Source organism: Babylonia areolata, chromosome 21 (genome assembly GCF_041734735.1).
Source record: "Babylonia areolata isolate BAREFJ2019XMU chromosome 21, ASM4173473v1, whole genome shotgun sequence".
NCBI classification, from domain to species: domain Eukaryota; kingdom Metazoa; phylum Mollusca; class Gastropoda; order Neogastropoda; family Buccinidae; genus Babylonia; species Babylonia areolata.
This window is the reverse complement of record NC_134896.1, coordinates 43784126-43803993: the sequence shown is the minus strand read 5'-3', so window position 1 is coordinate 43803993 and position 19868 is coordinate 43784126. Positions and strand designations below refer to the sequence as shown.

The window sequence follows — 19868 nt, the reverse complement described above, 5'->3', positions numbered from 1 at the left end:
TATGATGCATTTGGACAAGAGCCCGATGTTGGGCGAAATTATGCCAATTTTGAACTTGATAGTAGAGGTACACTACGATTAAAAAATAATCCAGATTTTAATATCATTAACGTCCGCACGAAACAACCCCTAGCACTTTCAACACTAGCGGGAAAACCTGGTGGAGCAAATATTATTCGTGAGGAACTTGGTTTTGTAGACTGGAGGAAAAACTTAAAACCCCAAATGGTCGCGGCTCTCCAAAAGGTTGAAACCAAACTGGGCGAAGAAATTGAGATGGATGATTTCTCGCCAAATACAATTGATGAAGTACTTAAAACTATAGATGATCCTCCCCTGGATGGCACCGATGAACTGGGTGGTTATATTCGTGACCTCAAAGGTTTAGACAAAGCCATGCAAAGACAGCGCGGTAATCTTTCTGACAACCTCTCAAAACTCTCTCACCTGGATGAAGAAATGTCAACTTTAAAAATAAGAATTCAGTCTGCGGAACTAGCTGATAAACATGAAAGCGAAATCAAACCCTTGCGTTTACAATTAGACGATCTAAACATCGAGCGTGCTGCACGACTAGAAGCGATATCAACACACAAAGAAGCGCTGCGATCTCAAATCAGCAGAATGCGTGAAACGATACGCAGAATTCTTGAGGAGGACACAACACTAGCGGAACATATTCGAACGCTTTTTAGAGAACAAGGCATTACTATCGTTTCCATTCTTACTGCCTTTGGTATGATTATCAGCACTATCGTTTTGGCCGTCACGGGTGGAGGGGGCACTCCACGGGCGCCGGGTAAAAAAGATGACAACTGGATAAGAAAAAGACTTAAAGATTTGGGAGAATTACTTAAAAAATTAGGTTTAAAGGCGATTGATGCCCTCCCAGGAGTCATTGGGGCTATTGTTTCGTGGTTATTAAGCACGTTGGGTAAAGCGGTTGGGTGGTTAGCCAACAACCTGTGGGCACTCGTGCTCGGTGCTGGCCTCCTCCTGTTTGATTATTTAAAGAAGAGAAAGTAAATACCACCTATCAATCCTAAAGTAAGAGCGACTTTATAGTCTTTGTGAGTTGTTGGCTCTTCTTCGTACGATACTTTCGCTGGTTTGAGTTTAAATTTGTTATCCGAAGAACCTGCACCATACAGAAAGGGTCTATTACCAGCACCGGTAGCTATTGCAAATCCTGGTCGAGATGTTTGTATTAATTTTTTATTTCTATAGGTAAGAGTGCACCACCCGCGAATGCCTAACAAAACTCTCGTTTCACCCGCTCCTGTCCTCGGTGTTGTCAAAGGCTTGTGTGATTTATAATCGAGCACCGTATTACTTGCATCAAGCATTGCCAAGTCTGCATCAGAAGGTGGCACAAGAGCCCAGTGACCTCTAGACCATTGAAGAGCTTTTCCTGATGGGGCAACAAAATAGTATGCATGTACATTTGGTGGAACACTTGGATGTTGAGTAGGTGGAACACTCTGGGTATGTTGGGGTGAAACACTCTGGGTAGGTGGTACAATGTGTGGTAGTTCGTTTAATCCATCATTAACACCAATATTCTGTTCTTCTGTCGCAATGACAATTTTATTATTATAATTAATGTGTGTACCAACCCTCAATGCCATATCAGATGGGGCCATATAAAGGCCAACACCAAATGCAAAGTTTACTTCGGATCTCGCGTACTGGAGAACGTCCTGGTATTTTTTTATCGCCGTTTGTAGGTTTTCGGGGGCATTAATCGCATCTTCAACATTGGCTAAAAATTGTTTTTGCGCATCAAATCCAGTTCCTTTTGTTGTTATACTCGTGCGCGTTTGCGCTTGTGACCCTATTAGAGCCCACACGTAAGTGCGAATGCTATCGTTGAGACGAACTATCCCCGCATGTGTAAAACCCAACCCCTTATCAGGAATAAATGTTGTCCAAGCCCGGGTGATGTCCACCATATGTCTGATTGTATCGTGTGGGCTAAAGAACACAGGTCCCTCTCCTCTGTTTCTCATTGCCTGTCGTGCAGCCCCACCGGGGGTCTCAGCCTGAATAAATTCTCCCAAACCAAAGCCATGCTTTTCTATTTTCTGTCTCCAATCCCTCTGCCCAAATTCGGCACACAAACGCTGATAAACTGCTTTATCAAACGGATTATTATACATGTTAAATGCTTGGTCGGTGGGTAGCGGGATTTTTAACTCGTCCAATAACCTCCGAATCTGATAGTAAAAATGAAACCTATACACGGCTCGAATAAACGGATCAGAAGCTTGAAAATGTTCTTCCGTTACTCCACACTCGGTGGTCGCGCACCATACCACAAAATTGATTTGATTCTGCCACCACACTATCGGGTTGTTTCTCCACGCAAGCCAGGCTGCATTCATCGCGCGAATATCCCCAGTCATAGTGGGGTTCGCATAAGACTGAAAAACATCGGGAAACTTGGTGGTAAAAGAATATTCGCTGTTCACGTAGATCATTTGCGTACAACTTATTCTTTTTTCTTTATACCCGGTTGTATAGGACGCGTCCTTGTTGAAGCTGTAAATTTTCTTATTCATAGCTATGTATATAATAACAACCGATATTCAAAAAGACGAATTACCGCGGTGCATATCTAATCAAAGTGGAAGACTAGAAATCGCGCTGCGTGAAACAACTTATTATCCCAACTGGAAAAATATCAGTGATGAGCTCGGAAACAATTTCTTTACTACTACCGATCGTAAGATAATAATCCCAGATGGTTATTATAATGTGTGTGAATTGAATAAAGAAGTGTTCACCCCCCACGGTGCAGAGTTAGACTTGCACGCTCCGAGTGGCTATCTGAGAATAAAGAGCACCAAATCGATTGAACTTTCTGAGCGTCTTGCACATACTCTGGGGTTCCCCAAAAAACTCATCGCGCCGGGAATAATGGTGATAGGAAACAGGCATCCGCGGCTCGCGATACATAAAGCACTTTACATTCACCTCTCTCAAATTAGTACCACCGATAATTTCTATAACGGATTGCCTTCTACGTTGTTACAATCAATCCCAGTAGAAAATGAAAGATGCGGGGGTGGTCGAACAACCACGTTGACATCACCCCAATACAAAAGACTTTCTCACGGAGATTTACCACGTTTAACACTTTCTATAGTAGATGAAAATCATAATCCCGTTTCTATTGATTATTTAAATATTACATTACATATATGGTTGAACCCTGCACTACGCTCAGTTTAGTTGATCTTGGAGATACAGAGGGATTTGATGTGCCGGGAAAAGAAAATCAGTTGTACGCATTCCAGCTTTCTGAAGGAACATACAAAAGAAAAGAAATAAAAATTGGTGATATCGTGAGTGAGGATGATGTTGTCAATGATGAGCCCTATCAACTTGTTCGTTTAAACGGTACATGGCAGCTAAAACCCTTCGACAAGTGGATAATAGATTTTAAAATTGAATCACCTTACATTACCAAAGAAGAAAATAATAATTATAGAATAAAAAACAGTGGCTGGGTGTTCGCTGATTTAACAGCGTTGGATGTAAATTTAGTAAAATACCAGAAGAGGTGTTATGTGCTTAAGAAATCTTCGAAGGTTGAATCTGTATTTGGAATACATTTTTATGAGCAAAATAGTTTGTGGGGCTTCCGTTTCCGTATTATTTATGATGTAATTCTCGGTGAAGAGCCTGATGATTTTGTAGAAGTTTTTCAATGGTTTTACATTAAATGGCCCAAAAATCTTGCAAATCAACCCCTGAGAATCACCATTGAAAAACAAGATGGTGTGCCCAATATTATACCACAGGGTAGTCATATAGAATTCTCGCTTGAAGGTATTGCCACAAAACAGAAAACAATGAGTTTTTGGAACCAGCTCCGTCTTCCTCAAAATATTTCCTTTAGAAGACTACGTTGCACCAATTTCAATATTTAGAATATACTATAAATATTAGAAATGGTTGATCCTGGAGGGCCAGGAACACATAATATCAAACCCTGCACTACGCTCGGTTTGGTTGATCTCGGAGATACAGACGGATTTGATGTGTCGGGAATAGAAAATCAGTTGTACGCCTTCCAACTTTCTGAAGGAACGTACAAAAGAAAAGAAATAACGAGTAATGGTGGTGTCAACAAATTCAGCGAACTTGCAGACGTGAACGTTGATGGTGTTGTTGTGAACAAACCACATCATCTTGTTCCTTCCGACGATGATACGTGGGTACCTTATCCGGTGGATAACTGGGATTTAGATTTTGAAATAAAACAACCCTATGTTAGTATTGGAAGAAATCACGCTCTACAAAAAATACAAAATAGTGGTAAACTGTTGGCTTCCTATCATACGCGTAAAGATCTAATCGTCGTTAACAGCGACGACTTTGGATATGTTATTGGTATGAAAGGTAAAAAGACTGGTACGCTGCGGTTAATTAAAGAGTTTGATTTTGAGCCGCCTATTCAGGGGTCAACTATCGTTTTAGATATACTCCTTAGTGGGGTGCCAGATGATTTTGGAGAAGTTTTAAAAGGGTTGCAGATAAAATGGCCTGGAAATCTTAAAAATAAACTCTTGAGAATTACCATCAAAATTCCAGTGGTTGGCCCATCTGATCAACCCGATCCCTCTATAGAATTCTCGCTCGAAGGTGTCATCAAACGTCCATCGTTAGATAAAATATCTCTCGACTTTATTCACATCGGACCTCTTCAGCTTAAAAGACTGCGCTACTCTCCTCATCCTGTTACCATAATTTAAAAACAAATGATTACTATAGAATAATGGAGTTTCGCCTACGAGAGATATCGAATATAAAAAACAACCTCGAAAAAGAGCGTGATGAAAGAACTTTATTTTATAAAAAATATAAACGCGGTGTAAATATCGCTACAGCCGTGGATACAACGCTGACGACTCTTAGTCTCGCCCTTGGGGCATCGGGTGTTGGATTACTGTTGAGTGTCGCCGCTGCTCCCGTAGCTATTGGAATAGAAGTGGGAGCTGGTCTCCTTGGTGTGGTTGGTTTAACTTGTAAATTTATTCATAAAAAATTAATGTCACAAGCTATGAAGCACAACGAGATTCGCGTGTTGGCCGAGTCAAAACTGAACACTATAAATGATCTTATTTCAAAAGATGATAAAATAAGCGATGAAGAATTTAGTCTCATTCTGGCTGAAGTTGAAAAATTCAATGCAATGAAAACAGACATAAAATCGAAACACAAAACTCAGTTGTTTAACGGAAAGAAAAATCTATTTGATATTCAAGATGGTAAACCATCCAAAAAGCTAACTAGGTCAAACGTTCATATGTGAACGGTTGACCCACTTGATACCTCCTCTCTTTAAGGAGTCTTATGAACCAGAACCCCCATGACCATTTGGCTCTCCATACACATATTTAACCATCATTTTTTTATCTAGTGATTTGGCTCTCCATACACCTTTTTAAGCCGATTGCGCGGGTTTTTCGTTTTTATGGTTTAAGGTGTTCTTGCGCCTTATGGACGCTTAAAACCGTTACATATAGAACCCCCATCCCTTATACTACTGGTGCAGATACTGCCACATGTAGGACGGCTTTGGCAGGTGCAGGTTTTTTCTTCGGAGCTACGTCTCCTAGGGGGACTTCCAGCCAAGGATAAGAGCTCCCCCTGCCCTTTGGTCATCTTCTTCCACCTTCACAGCCGTTGGGAAAGGTTTCCTCCTCCGCCTGCTCCGTCGTTGGGAGACTTCACATGCGGCAGGTAGTACTGGGTTACATGGTACCAGCAGCAAGGGCTATGCCCCTGACCTGACATAATGCTTACATTTGACGTAACTGACATTTGGAGAGAACTTAATCCAGACTGTAGGCGTTTCAGTTGGAGAAGACCTCAACCTGGACAGCTAAGTAAGTTAGATTTCTTTCTTCTCCCTGAAACTTTAATGACAGAAGTAGCTTACTGTGACATTATTCCAGGTTATAGAACAGACCACTCAATGTTTACATTGCAACTAAAATGTGGAACAAGAGCAAAACATAGCAGCTTCTGGAATTTAATTGCTCCTTACTAAAAGATGAAAAATATATTTCAGAAATTAAAGAAGTAATCAAGCAAACAACAGAGGAATATGCCATAACTGAACATTCTAATACAAATATAGATAAAATGACTTTGAACAGATTCAACTAAGTATTTCGTATCAATTGTTTTTGGATGTCCTACTAATGAAAATATGAACCAAAACTATTCCTCTATGAAAAAGAAGAAAACTTAGAAGAAAGAAGAAAAATATTAAACAACCGATGTTTACAGGTTAGAGAAAAAGCCAGATATTGTTCTAATGTCAAGTGCATGTGCTTTAGTAACCTGATGATTAAGCATATATATATTTTTTTTTTACTGTAGCTTGATGAAAGCCTTATGTACACGAAAGTGTGTCTTCACAAGTGACTGAGAATGTTGATGTTTTTGACTTTTTGCATTCATTATCAGTTGTTTCGCTTGTCAGTTTAACGACTTCTCTTTTATGAAGTCCTTTAAGTAATTTCCTGTAATTGTATTTAGATTTTTTTTTTTTTTTTTCAAATTTCACCCTCATTTGCCCAGTTTTCCTCAACCCTCCATTCATTCACATCTCCCACCCCTTCTAACTGATAATACTCAAATGTATTAATAAATCGTAAAATACTTTAACAAAATGTCTTTAGTCACTGATATACGTGACGGGACATTAAACAAAAATTCTTCCTCCAGATAAAACTAATTTAGATTATGAAGAACTGCATATTAAAAATGAACAGCTATAATGTATTAGGGATAAATGAATGGATGGAGTACTCTTAGATCTAAAGCTAGATGGATTGCAAAGGGGGAAAAGATCTCAGATCATTTTTGTGGACTTAAGAAAACGACACTATAGTAGCAAACAAATGATAAAATTAGTTGACAATGATGGTTATAAATTAAGTACTATGACAGAGTTTGTATATTTTTTATGAACAGTTATATAAACAGAGGGCAGTAGAAAATTGTAGAACTGAAGATGATGTTAAACCAGACCCAGAAATATCAGAAAACCTTGAAGGTAAAATCACTGTAGAGGAAGCTGGAATCACTTTTAAAAATAAGAAAAAATGGAAAGAGTTCCGGAACAGATGGATTTCCTTGTGAATTTTTCAAGGGTTTTTTTTTTTTTTTTTGAATGAGTTAAGGAGTTTTATTGTGAATTCAATTAATGAAGGATTCGATAAAAAGGAATTATCAAACACTCAAACAGAAAATATCATAGTATGTATACCAAAAAAAGGCAAACCAAAAGAATAATTAAAAACTGGTGACCCATCTCACTACTAAATACCATATACAAAATTGTTTCTTCTTGTATTGCCTCCACAATAAAATGAATATTGCCAACTCTCATAAACAAAGATCAGACAGGATTTGTAAGTGGGCGATACATAGGAGATAAAGGAAATTTTCTATCTAAAATTATGTTTAAGTAACATACTTACCGTGACGCACTAGTGCAGGCTGCCAGAAAAAGAGGGCGCTAGTCAGGGGGGCAAAGGGGAGGTTACCTACTTCCGGGAGGTTATCGGCCGTAGCTACTTTCGTTTTCTCCGCATAAGAGGATAGTAGTCTGCATAGGACAGGAATGTCAGACCCCTGCCGGAGTCTGCACTAGTGGGTCACGGTTAAGTATGTGTAATTAAATATTAGACTTATATGTGATACACTTCATTATCTCACAGATAATAATTTACCAGGACTCTTGCTCTATGTTGATTTTAAGAAAGCATCTGACTCCCTGGATTGGACATACATGGCAAAAGTACTAAAAACTTTTGGCTTTGGCGAAAATATTTGCTCTTTGATTGAAATATTTTATAAAAAGTATTAAAAATATTTTATAAAAAGTATTAACTCACTCAGGATGACAAGTTTTCTCCCTTGCTTTTCTCCACAGATGGCCCATTTGTAAGGGTTTGGAAAAAAAAATACAAAAAATACAAAATACTGTGTAAGAAAATGAAACTTTCAGAACTGGTTTATTACGTGTTGTGCTATTACATATAAAACAAGAGAGGCAAGGCCTTCAAGACTCACTTGTGATACACTTAAAAAAAAAAAAATCCAAGCTTTTTATGTATGAGTATAATGCATTTACTGTTATATTTATATTTTTTGTATTCTCTAAACTTGGCACTTTGATCTGATATTCGACCCAACAAAAGATCTGTCATTATTATCATTTTTGTTCAAACAGGAACTTCTTTTGCTTAGCATGGAAGTTTTGTTTATTGCAAACGTTTTGGGGCACAGTAAAATAAGGGAAATTACTCTGTAGGGGACTTAGTTTGGTTTAAACTGATCTTTCTCATCTTAAACATTACATTTTGAAATTATACTCAATACATAAAAAGCTTGGATTTTTTTTAAAAAGTGCATCACAAGTGAGTCTTGAAGGCCTTGCCTCTCTTGTTTCAAAATGTAATGTTTAAGATGAGAAAGATCAGTTTAAAGCAAATTAAGTCCCCAGCATTAAGTACAGATTAATTTCCCTTTTTTACTATCTGCACCAAAACGTTTGCAAAATAAATAAAACTTCCATGCTTAGCAAAAGAAGTTCCTCTTCGAACAAAAAATGAAAATAATGACTGCTCTTGTTGTTGGGTCAGAATATCAGATCAAAGTGCCAAGTTTAGAGATTACAAAAAATATAAATATAACAGTAAATGCAGTTTGCATATAATTAGGCTTCATTTTTTATTTTTTTGTGCCCATCCCAGAGGTGCAATATTGTTTTAAATAAGATGACTGGAAAGAACGGGATTTTTCCTATTTTTATGCCTAATTTGGTGTCAACTGACAAAGTATTTGCAGAGAAAATGGCAATGTTAAAGTTTACCACGGACACACACACACACAGAGACAACCGAACACTGGGTTAAAACATAGACTCACTTTGTTTACACAAGTGAGTCAAAAATAAAATTTCTCATCTTATTTTTACAGTTTTGCCATAAGTAGAAAAAACTGCCAATTTTTCACCCCGAATCACCATACTCATGCTCGCTTTCTGCATTAAATTTGCTTTCTTCTTTGTCATCATCCACCTCTTCAATGTCCGACCCTTCAGTTTGTAGCATTTCAAGTACTTCGGCAACCCTAAAACGTTGCCGTCACTGCCTTGTTCGCTTCACAACATTCTAAGAAGAGCCCGCTTTGCTGACAGGCTGGCACGCGAGCAAACGACCGGTCAGTGACTTTGTCAGCATGTGTGTGAGACGGGCCACACATCCCAGGCTGACCAATCATACTGTTCGATTGTGGAGTGACCCAGAATAGCGCACTCTGCTTGGCTAATCACAAAATCACGTGTACAGCGCATGATGGAATTTTACTTTCGGAGAATGCTATTCCATTCCTTCGTCCGAATCCGAATACATTTTGTGTAGGAATGCGTGACCATTCCTTCGTCCGGAAAGAGTTAATTCAGCTATAATAGTTAATGGACAAGCATCCCAGTGGTTTGAAGTTTTGAGAGGTTGCAGGCAGGGTGACCAAGTTTCACTTTATATTTTTATTCTCTTCATTGAAATTCTAGGAAATATGGTTAGAGAAAATAAGGATATTTAAGGTACATCAATTGGCGATAAGGAACATAAGATAGCACAGTTTGCAGACGACACACAGATGATGTTAAATGGAAGTGAATCCTCATTTACAGAAATAATAAATATGTTTAACAAATTTGGAAAGATATCAAGATTACAAAAGGATTATTAACAGACTTCAGCAATTTGGTTGGGAAGCAAATATCAGACAGTTTTTCAGATATTAGGAATATGGCTTACAGGAGATTTGCAAGGATGTGGAGAAATGAATCACTCAGAAAAAAATCAAGGAAATTAAAAAGTTATTCAAAATACGGATAAAACCTGTACTTACACCTCTTGGAAAAATTGCTATTTTGAAATCCTTAATGCTGTCAAAACTGATATACTTATGGATATCTTTACTAACCTCCCCTGATAATTTTATCAAAAACTTACAACAGCTGTATTTCACATTTGTATTGAAAGGAAAATGTGACAGGATAGCAAGAAAAACAGCTATGATACATATAGAAAACGGCGGATTAGGAATACCTGAATTGATTTTTCCCCTCCTGAATAATTCTCAACAGCTCATCCCTTTCCAGTATGAACTAAAATGACTATTAGTGAGTGAGTTAGTTTTGATAGTTTCAGAAATTGTTGGTTTCTTTTTGATTGTGTACTATCTACGATTGTGTGCTACGAATTGTGTGTGTGTGTGTGTGTGTGTGTGTGTGTGTGTGTGTGTGTGGATGAATGATTTAAAGTTTGGTATCTTGTGTTCAATTTTTCCTTTTTGATATTAACATGTTTTCTATTTGGAAACGCCTAGGGCTTATTTTCAAGATTATGTGTAAATGCTCATAATGAGAATAAATATAATAATAATAATGATGATTTCATCAAGGCTCTCAAGTTGAGTTGGATAAGAAAAAACCAAACAAACTTAAAGCATAAATGGAAAAATGTAATTACCTTTCTGCATCAAATTATTTTACACGTTTTGAAAAAAATGTATTCTGGAAGGATGTCTTTTATGCCTTTAAAGATTTTGAAAACACGATTTGGCCACAAAACAAAGCACAAATGTTGGCGGAACCAATATTTTATAACAAATTTGTTTTGAATAATCTTGAATGAAATAAAAGGGAATGGATACGAGAGGGCATCTGTAATGTTGCAGATCTTTTTAAAGAAATGGTAACCTTATGTCATATGCTGAATTAAGATAAAAGAATAACATAATCACAAATTTCCTTTCCTATGTGGGTTTACTGAAAATGATCAAAACTGTCTCGCTAAAATCAAACATACAAATAGAGAGTAATATGAGAACACAGTTCCCAAACTTTTTGACTGAACTACCTTCAGTAGAAAAAGATATCGGTAAATACTACGATCTATTGGTTCAGGGGAAAGACCTTCTGAATTTTTGCTAGGTATGGAACAACAAATGCCAGGGAGACATGAACTGGAAAATAAATCTGAAGAAATAACAAAAAATTAAAGAAATTAAATTAAAGTGGTTTCAGATCAGATTAGTTCACAGGATTCTAGCTACTACAAGTATAAAGTATAATAGAAATGTCTTTACCTCACAGTGTTCAAAGTCAATGAAACATTCGTACTCTTTCTTTGGTTATTTGGAAAACTTCAAGTCAGATGATGTTTTTGATCTGAGTATTCAATTTGCAAATTTTTTCATATACAAATGTAAAATGAATAAATGCATACCATCTTTTAATCCTTTTAAAAACAAATATTTAAAAACACAATATTTTGGGCATACTGCTATAATCAATTCGGAATATGAAAAAATTACGAATAGTTGGTTCAGCAGTTCAGCAGTGAAGCTTGGACACTGCGTGCCAGACAGGAGCAAAAACTCGAAGCCTTCCACATGTGCTGCCTCAAATGCATCCTAAACATTTATTTGCAGAACAAAGTCTCCAACATCGCTGTCCTCAAGAGGGCTGGGATCTCCAGCATGTACACCCTCCTGAAGCAGAGGTGCATGTGCATGGACATGTTGTGTGAATGGACGATGGCCAAATACCCAGTAACCTCCAATATGAAGAGTTGGCACAGGGAAAACTCCCCGCAGACAGACCCAAACTATGGTACAAAGATGTCTTCAAAAGAGACCTGAATACCCTAGGCGACAGTGATAAGACGTCTTGCTAATAGTCTGCCAACAGCTAGCCAAATCAAACGCTATTTCTGGCTGGAGCTACTCAATCCAATGGCCAGCAAAGTAACGCCCCATGTTAAGAACATGGTGGGCATTCAATTTTGACATGTTAAGTATATGCAACCAAACTGGGAGTATAACACAAACTTCTCATTTTGGTGTCATATACTGTCCCATGTCAAACTGAAGTAGCATTCAAAGCAAAAGGAGGAGTGCAATGCCTATTGGTTTGTATGGGGAGCCCTTGTAATAGAACAGCTGAGTTAACCTCGACAAAGGATACCCCAAGGAACCATCTGCCCTGAGCATACAGAATTCCCTGAGGTGGATGGAAATTGATGAAGGGAATCTCCAAACGGCAGAAGGCTACCTCCAAAACATGTCAACGAGGCACAAAGTGCTGAAAGGTGGCAGAAGTAGTAATAGCGTGTGCCTCATGTGCTTTCAGAATCAAGCAGTGAAGGAACTGAAAATATCTCAGGTTCTGATCTGTAGGCATTCCAACCAGGTTTTCTGAACCACCAAGGGCAGGATCAGGAAGGAAGGAAAAGCATAAGCAGTCAGCTTGCTCCAGTCCAGAGAAAAAGCAGCCACTGCCCAAGATTGCAGGACTGAAACTGGTGCAACAGAAATCAGGGGTCTTCTGTTGACCCGTGGCAAAGAGAATCACCATCTGTGGAAACCACAAACACCACACCCACTGAAGGGTGTTCTTGTGTAGGGTCCACTCCATGTGGAGGACGCTCTTGGACCTGCTGCAAGTGCCTGCCCCAAGGTTGGCTCTCTGTGGTGGCTGCTCTCTCTCTCCCTCCATGCCGAGTCCCTTCCCCTACCTTCCTCAGTGGGGGGCAGAAGCTATGGCCTCGAGGATGGTGGTGGAGGCAGCACTTCTGTGCTCACCGCAGGTCAGGTCACCCCAGCATCTGTTCAGGAGGGAATACTGGTTGCGTAACACTTACCTGAGAGCTCGATGCCCTTCTCGTACTTGTAGCTACAATTGAAAGAGAACCTCCACCAACAATGTGAGGTTCTCAAAATGCCCCCACCCACCCCCTTCTTTGTGTTCATGTAACACGCAACAGTTGTGCTGTCTGTGAATGGGCAGATAGTCTTGATGGCTTCCTCCCCTGCTGAGTGGAGTTGAGCCAAGTGAACTGCTTCAAGTTCTGGGAGAGTGATGTTCCACGTGGGCTCCTGTGGGGACCAAATCCCCACTGCATGGAATGAGCCCGTGTGGGCTCCCCACTCCTTGCGAGGATGCATCATGAAGAGCGCCACTTGAAGTATGGGGGGCCTTCTAAGCCAGAAGGAGGACAGAGAAGCCATCGCTAACAACATTTTGAGGAACCAAATTCCCAAACAGATGTGCATGTCCCTGGGCTGAGTCCTCTGAAACCAACATAGCCTCTGTGCTCCCTGAAGTGGGCACCTGAAAACCTGACCCAGGGAGATGATAGCTGCCAGTGATATATCATGCCTCAGAAGAATGTGGAGTGCGTGCTGTTGGCCAGGATGAACTGCACAAGCACGAGAGAAGATCTGCCAACTGGTGGAAGCTACCTTGTGTCAGCAAGACTGTCAAAGATCGCGTGTCATATGTCATCCCTAAGAAGTCGGAGGACTGACTTGGGGAGAGAGTTGGGTGCACAGATCTGGAATTCTGGACATGTGAATGGGACACATGGCCTGTCACTGTGCCAAGATTAGCCAATTGCGTATGTACATACAGAGAGAAAGGCCTCTCATCTGACCATGGATACAAATCCCAGTCCCACCTTGAGCAGAGGAAGGAAAGCAATGGAACGAATATTCTGTCCCTCAACACAAACCTCAGGTACTGGTGTGATGCTGGATGAGTGAGGATATGGAAACACACATCCTTCAGGCTGATAGTGGTATCACCATCACCTTACTGAATGGTCTCTTGAATGTGTGCCTGTGTGTCCAAATGAATTTTGCCCTGGGACAGGAACTGTTGAGGGGGACAAATCCAGGGTTGGTTACCATCCGAACCAGGACCCTAGGAAGTCCAGTAACCAGCCCAACCTGGGTGTCAGACAGCTGGCAGACTGGCGGGCTGACAGCCCTGGACTGCCTGATATGCACGTGACTCCCCCAGCAGGGGAAACCCGCCAGATAGTGGGAAAGCCTGACACCCATGGGCCTCCCCCAGCAGGGGAGACCTGCCGGATAGCTGGGTCACCTGACACATAGGTAAGTGTTACGCAACCAGTATTCCCTCCTTAACAGATGCTGTGGTGACCTGACCTGCGGTGAGCACAGAAGTGCTGCCTCCACCACCACCCTAGAGGCCATAGCTTCTGTCCCCCCACTGAGGAAGGTACGGGAAGGGACTCGGCATGGAGGAAGAGAGAGAGCAGCCACCACAGACAGCCTGTCCGTGCAGAGAGGATAGAGGACTGAACAAAATCCACTTTTGAGGGTATGTCTGTCCAATGTTTTTTTGTTTTTTTTGTTGGTTTTGCACATCTGCACTCAGCACAGTAGAGACACATCCCTCAACAAAACCCCCTCCACTAGGGTTAACTTAGGGTCAAGCCCAACCACAACTGCCCTCAAGTCCCTTCCAGACTGTGTTAGGAGGTTGAGCTATCCCGCCTCAATGTGTCTGCAAGGTATATAGGCCCAACTGCAAACAGGAGAACCTGTTGTTTCCAGGACCTGAGATAGTCTCCCGAGAGAGCACTATCCCAACCTCAAGGGTCTAGCAACTGTGGATAGTGTGCGATGCGCAATGATCAGGACAAATCATTCCCATGTATTGCTGTGAGGCTGTAAGAACAGGAAGGAACAAAGAAGAGTGAGACAAATTTCATAAAACAAAAAATATAATCAGACATCAAGAACTGATGCAAACAATGTAAATGACATGAATTTTGAGACATAATCATCTCAGAAAGCTGCACCAAACAACAAATGTGCAATAAAATAACATTTCAAATACATAAAAGGTTGGCAAAGACTGAGCAGTTTGATGGTGAGTGCAATCATGTGAGGCAACATGGTGTGATTTCGATAATGAACTTTCTTCTGAAGAGTGGAATGACTCTAAAAGACCAGAAAGATTGTATAGAAAATCTATCCATGCCATGCCAGCAAACATCAGAGTAAAATTTGAGCACAGCGACTATCAACTATAACACCAGCTGTTTGATTGTGTACACAGGTTTTTCTGCAAGAAAAACACACTCCACTGACAGAAACAAAGTGGACAGAGTTTCAAGATTAACACATTGCAATAATGTGAAGGATTCTGTGAAAGTTTCCTTTCTTTATCAGTGAAACAGGGATAAAGTTGGAGAGGAAGAAACACTGCTGAACCAGACTACAAGCTTTTGATTTTTGATGAAATAATTTTCCTTAGCCTGAGACAACACAAGAGTGTCAGTTGTCAGACATGCTCCTAGCACATGTAGGCATGTTCAGTACATTTGAACTGACTGAATTGTGGTCCATAAACTAAAAGCATGCAACTGACATTATCAAGAACAGCAGTGTGTTTGAGTCACACTCACACAAATCCTGTTCCATTGATACACTATTTTCAAGGGAAGAGTGAGAAATGCTTGCAGTAACCCTCCTCCACCCACCCTGGCTTGATGATGTGAACTCCCCTTAGCGACAGGCAACCCCAGTCTACATTCATTCATAGTGGATGAAGTTACAAAAGTTATCAAATCACTAAAAACCAAAACATGACATCTGTGTATGTCTGAGCACAGTATGGCTATCTGAAAAGGAACCGGACCAAAGTCATTAGTGCCCTCACAGCTGGGTTCAACAACTGCTTGAAGAACAGGAAGATCCCTGCAGACTTGAAGCATGATGTTATATTGATGCTGAAGAAGGGAGGGAATCCTAACCAACCCAGCAAATGGCACCTGATCTCCCTGCTTACTTCATTCTACAAAATCTACATAAAGCTGCTTCAAAGCAGAATACTTCCATGGATTGCAGAGACTGGTAAACTGTGGAAAACAGAAAGGTTCTCTTCCCAGAAATGGCATGCAAGAGCATTCTGTCTGAAAGCAGTGACTGAGAACTTGAAGCATATCTCCACAGAATTTTACACAACTTTCGCCTACAGCAGTCTGAACCACACAATCATGCTGGAGGCAATGGACAGGACTGGCTACTGACTGCTTTACAGCTATATTACAGCTGATGACAATGACACCATGTTCCAACTGCAGGGTGGAGGGACACGCATGCCAAAGATATCAGACACTGTGGAATAGTTCAGGGGTGCACTTGGATCCAAAATATACTGAAACTGTATTTATAATACTGTCACTATTATCATGATAATGACAAGAAAACTGTTTTTATACTTCAACAAGTTCAAACAAGCACAGAAAACAAACAAACAACAAAAAACTAACATTTTTCTTTCACCTTAAGGTTTACCTATTCAAATAACTTCACTTTTATTTACAAACCATCCATATGCATGAGTATGCACGTAGGTGTGCATGAGAGTGAGTGGGTATGTGTGTCAGAGAGAGGGAGAGAGAGAGAGAGAGAGCGTGTGTATGTGTCTGTCTGTTGTGTGTGTCAAATTTGTATTTCATGATGGAACACTGAATAAAACAGCAACTGCTTGAAAAGGAAATTTTCTATCTAAAATTACGTTTAAATAACATACTTACTGTGACCCAACTAGTGCAGACTCCGGCAGGGGTCTGACATTCCTGTCCTGTGCAAACTACTATCCGCCTATGCGGAGAAAACGAAACTACGGCCGATAACCTCCCGGAAGTAGGTAACCTCCCCTTTGTCCCGCTGGCTAGCGCCCTCTTTTGATGGCAATATGCCATCACCAGCGCAGTGAGCAGGGAGAACAGGAAGCGGGGAGGACGGGAGGGTCTTTAATTTGGGTCACGGTAAGTATGTTATTTAAACGTAATTTTAGATAGAAAATTTCCTTTTAATTACACATACTTAACCGTGACCCAACTAGTGCAGAATAGCGCGACAAGGTGGAGGGCTCGCCTGTTCTACTGTCTGTGTGCTGTGATGGCCTGTTGTGCAACTACCACAGAAGCGATGCCTTTTGCGCCATCATCCCGCAGGCGTGCGACGTCTTTCTGGTAGAAGTCGATGAGCCATCATCCCTAAAGCGATAGGTATCCCTCAAGTAGAATTCAACGAAAGTAGAGTGTACTGTGTCGCCTAAGGATATTGGTGCGGGCAAAGAAGACAGAGGTCCACAGCTGTATTGTGGGGGAGGTCTGTGGACCACAGCTGTGCTGATAAATGTAGCGCAAGGAAAATCGGGTCGGTGGGTTGAATCCACACTTTACTGAGAGCCCTTCGAATCAAAGGAAGGGAAGGAAACACGTACCCTTATAGGGTTGTCTCATCTGAGCGCGGATGAGCGTCAATGCAAGGAGGTGCACATGTGGTTTGATCTGATGATTCCACAATGGATGTGGGCCGATAGTGGAAGTGATTTTTGTGTTTGAAGGAAACTGTGGCACGAGACAGAGGTAGGTCGCCGTGTTGGGCTTGCCTTAGGCATGACAGCCAGATCTGTAGAGCTCCTCCATGCGAGCTGACAGGCGATGGGCACTTCCACCCCCCCCCCCCTCCCCCCTCTCCTTTTGTGACGTTGTCGAAAAATGACAGCACTGGTATGTTGCCTATGCATAGAATGGCAGACATTTGGCAACAAAAGACTTGATGTCCCTGGTGTCTCTGGGACAGGGTTGTGTAATTGCCCAGGTAGGTACCATCACGAAGGGGCATACGGAAGGCTTGGTGGCTTCTCTACCTGAGTGTGGCATGTTGGAGCAACCTGCAGAAAGTTGTCGGCAGTCGATGGCTGGGTTGGATCAGGCTGTGGAAGTGCATTTTATGTGCCCACAGGTCACTGAGTCTCATTCTGTGGTGGAATTCCCAAATGGAAGAGGGTTTCCATGGGGAAAATTTTTGCTGAAGGTTCTTTAGTGAGAAAGGGGACCGGATCCATTACAGGCCTCTGGCTGTGTGTGGTGTGCACTGAGTCTGGGATGGCGTGGGGCGGGGCAGGGGGGTAAGTGTCTCAAGATGTGTTGTACTGGCTATTTACATCAAAGCACTGTTCTGACATACGTTTTTAGTATGGCCAACTGCAAGGTGAGAGCTGTATTATCAGTGGTTTCTTAATTGCAAGGGGAAATCATTTGCAGCTTAGTCTTTCATGAATGACTATGTCTCTCAGACTAGAAGTCAAATTGCCCTGGGACTTAGTGGTGTAGCCTTGGGCCTAAGTAGCCTTTGGGAACCGTCCCAATGATGAGTCCTAAGGCCCTCCTGATTGAGGGACCGGGGATGCAACTTGGGCAAAACACTCTCTACTATAAATTGTATAATCGAATTCCAGCCTGAATAGTCTGGACAGCAGTTGCCTCCTCTGCTGTTCTGATAGTGACTGTCGTACACGACTGATTATCATATATTGGTCCTAGGACACCAATCAGCATGGGTAAATCAGGAAACAGCTGCTGTGTGCTTCAGGGACGAAGGTGTTCACCATGTAGGTTATGTTGCAATGTAAGGAAGCCAGAAAGAGTTGACAGGGTCTTGTGGTGCAACCATGTGTCCGAAAGACATGCTTGCTTCCGGAGTGGCAACAAAGTCATCCTCTGACAGGCCCTTGACCGAAGGCTGGAGCTCCATGATGGGATAGCCTGCCTAGGCTAGAAACCCCTGGAAGTGTCTCATTGGAAAGACAGTGCTTGAGGAGGAATGCCCATCTGTGACCACAGCAGTGGTTGTGTGTAGAGGCTGAAAGGATCGGGCAGGGAAGACCAAGTGCAGAAAGTGCTTTCAAACGCCAATTGTTTGAGACGTTGATGCTGGATCTGTGTTCAAGCAAGGTGATGGGGTGAACTGATGTGCTTGAATGTGGCATCTGTCGTGCTGGTATGAGTGGGCAGAAAGGTACACCCCTGTGGCTAATGGACGGTTCGTTGTGCTTTGCGAGACGCATCTGGCCTCGTCAATATGCCTTTCTCCCAATGTAGAGGAAAACAATTATGACCCAGGCCTTCTGCTACTAGAGAGGAGTGGAAGAGATGGGCTTAGGGTGATTGTCTCCTGCCCAGTGGGCAGTTTTTGGGTCCGCTAAAACTTGGAAAGCAAGGATAGACACCCCTTCATGGGAAGGCTGGCTAGGATGTAGGGCCCGTGTGGAGCTTTTGTCACAACCACTGTGGTGCAAACCAAGGGTTGTTGTAGGCAAGGGGAGGAAGAAGGGATGCCTTACAAACTTGGAAGGAATGAAGGGCATGTGTGTCCGGAGTGGCACCACTAAGTTGGACTGCCTCATCCCTCCTTGTGCATCCCCAGCCTTATGGGTGATTGTTGCAGGCAAATGAGTTGGGTTGCCTTGTCTGTCCTTGCACCAAGAGAGGGCATTCTTAGCCCTGTGGGTGTGAAGGGGGTGTGTGTGGGTCCCTAAGGACCAGCCACTACTGAAATGTGAAGAAGCATACATTCAGGCGTGAATGAGGCTTTTTTTTTTTGTTTTGTGAGTGCAGTCGTCCTCCGAAAGCAAGGTAGGGATGAATTTATGAAAATGAATACATATACGTGCAAATGGAATATAAACTTCCATCAACTCAAGTGATGATGTCAGAAAAATGCCAATGACAAGAGATCGAGACACAAGAAATAAGCGGCTGTAAAAGCATATGTGTAGCGTGCACAGATATACCCAAGTAAATGGGTAAGTGTGCATAATCATCAATGGAAAGGAACCTGTCTATGCACCTATATATGAGATGTATATACACCTATGAATAAAGTGCCAGTACGTAGAGGCAGAGAGTTCTGGGCATTGTGAACGGAAGGCCGCAAACGCAAGTGTGCCTATATTGCTATGAAGGGAATCTCAATGAATAGATGTCAATGAATAGAGATAGAAATATAATTGTACATGTTAATATGAAAGTCGTCTGAACCTATCCCATAAGCACACAGACATGTGTATACCGAGGGATAAGTACACATCTATAAGTGAAAGCAGAAATGTGTATGAATGTAGCAAGATATCTCATAGATATCTCATAGATATATATGTA

The 19868-nt window shown here is 41.5% G+C and overlaps 1 protein-coding gene across 1 annotated transcript in view; it reads right to left on the bottom strand.

Moving 5' to 3' along the window:
- Positions 1-19868, bottom strand: part of LOC143296730 (uncharacterized) — a 60981-nt gene that overhangs the window by 22177 nt on the left and 18936 nt on the right. The window lies entirely within an intron of this gene.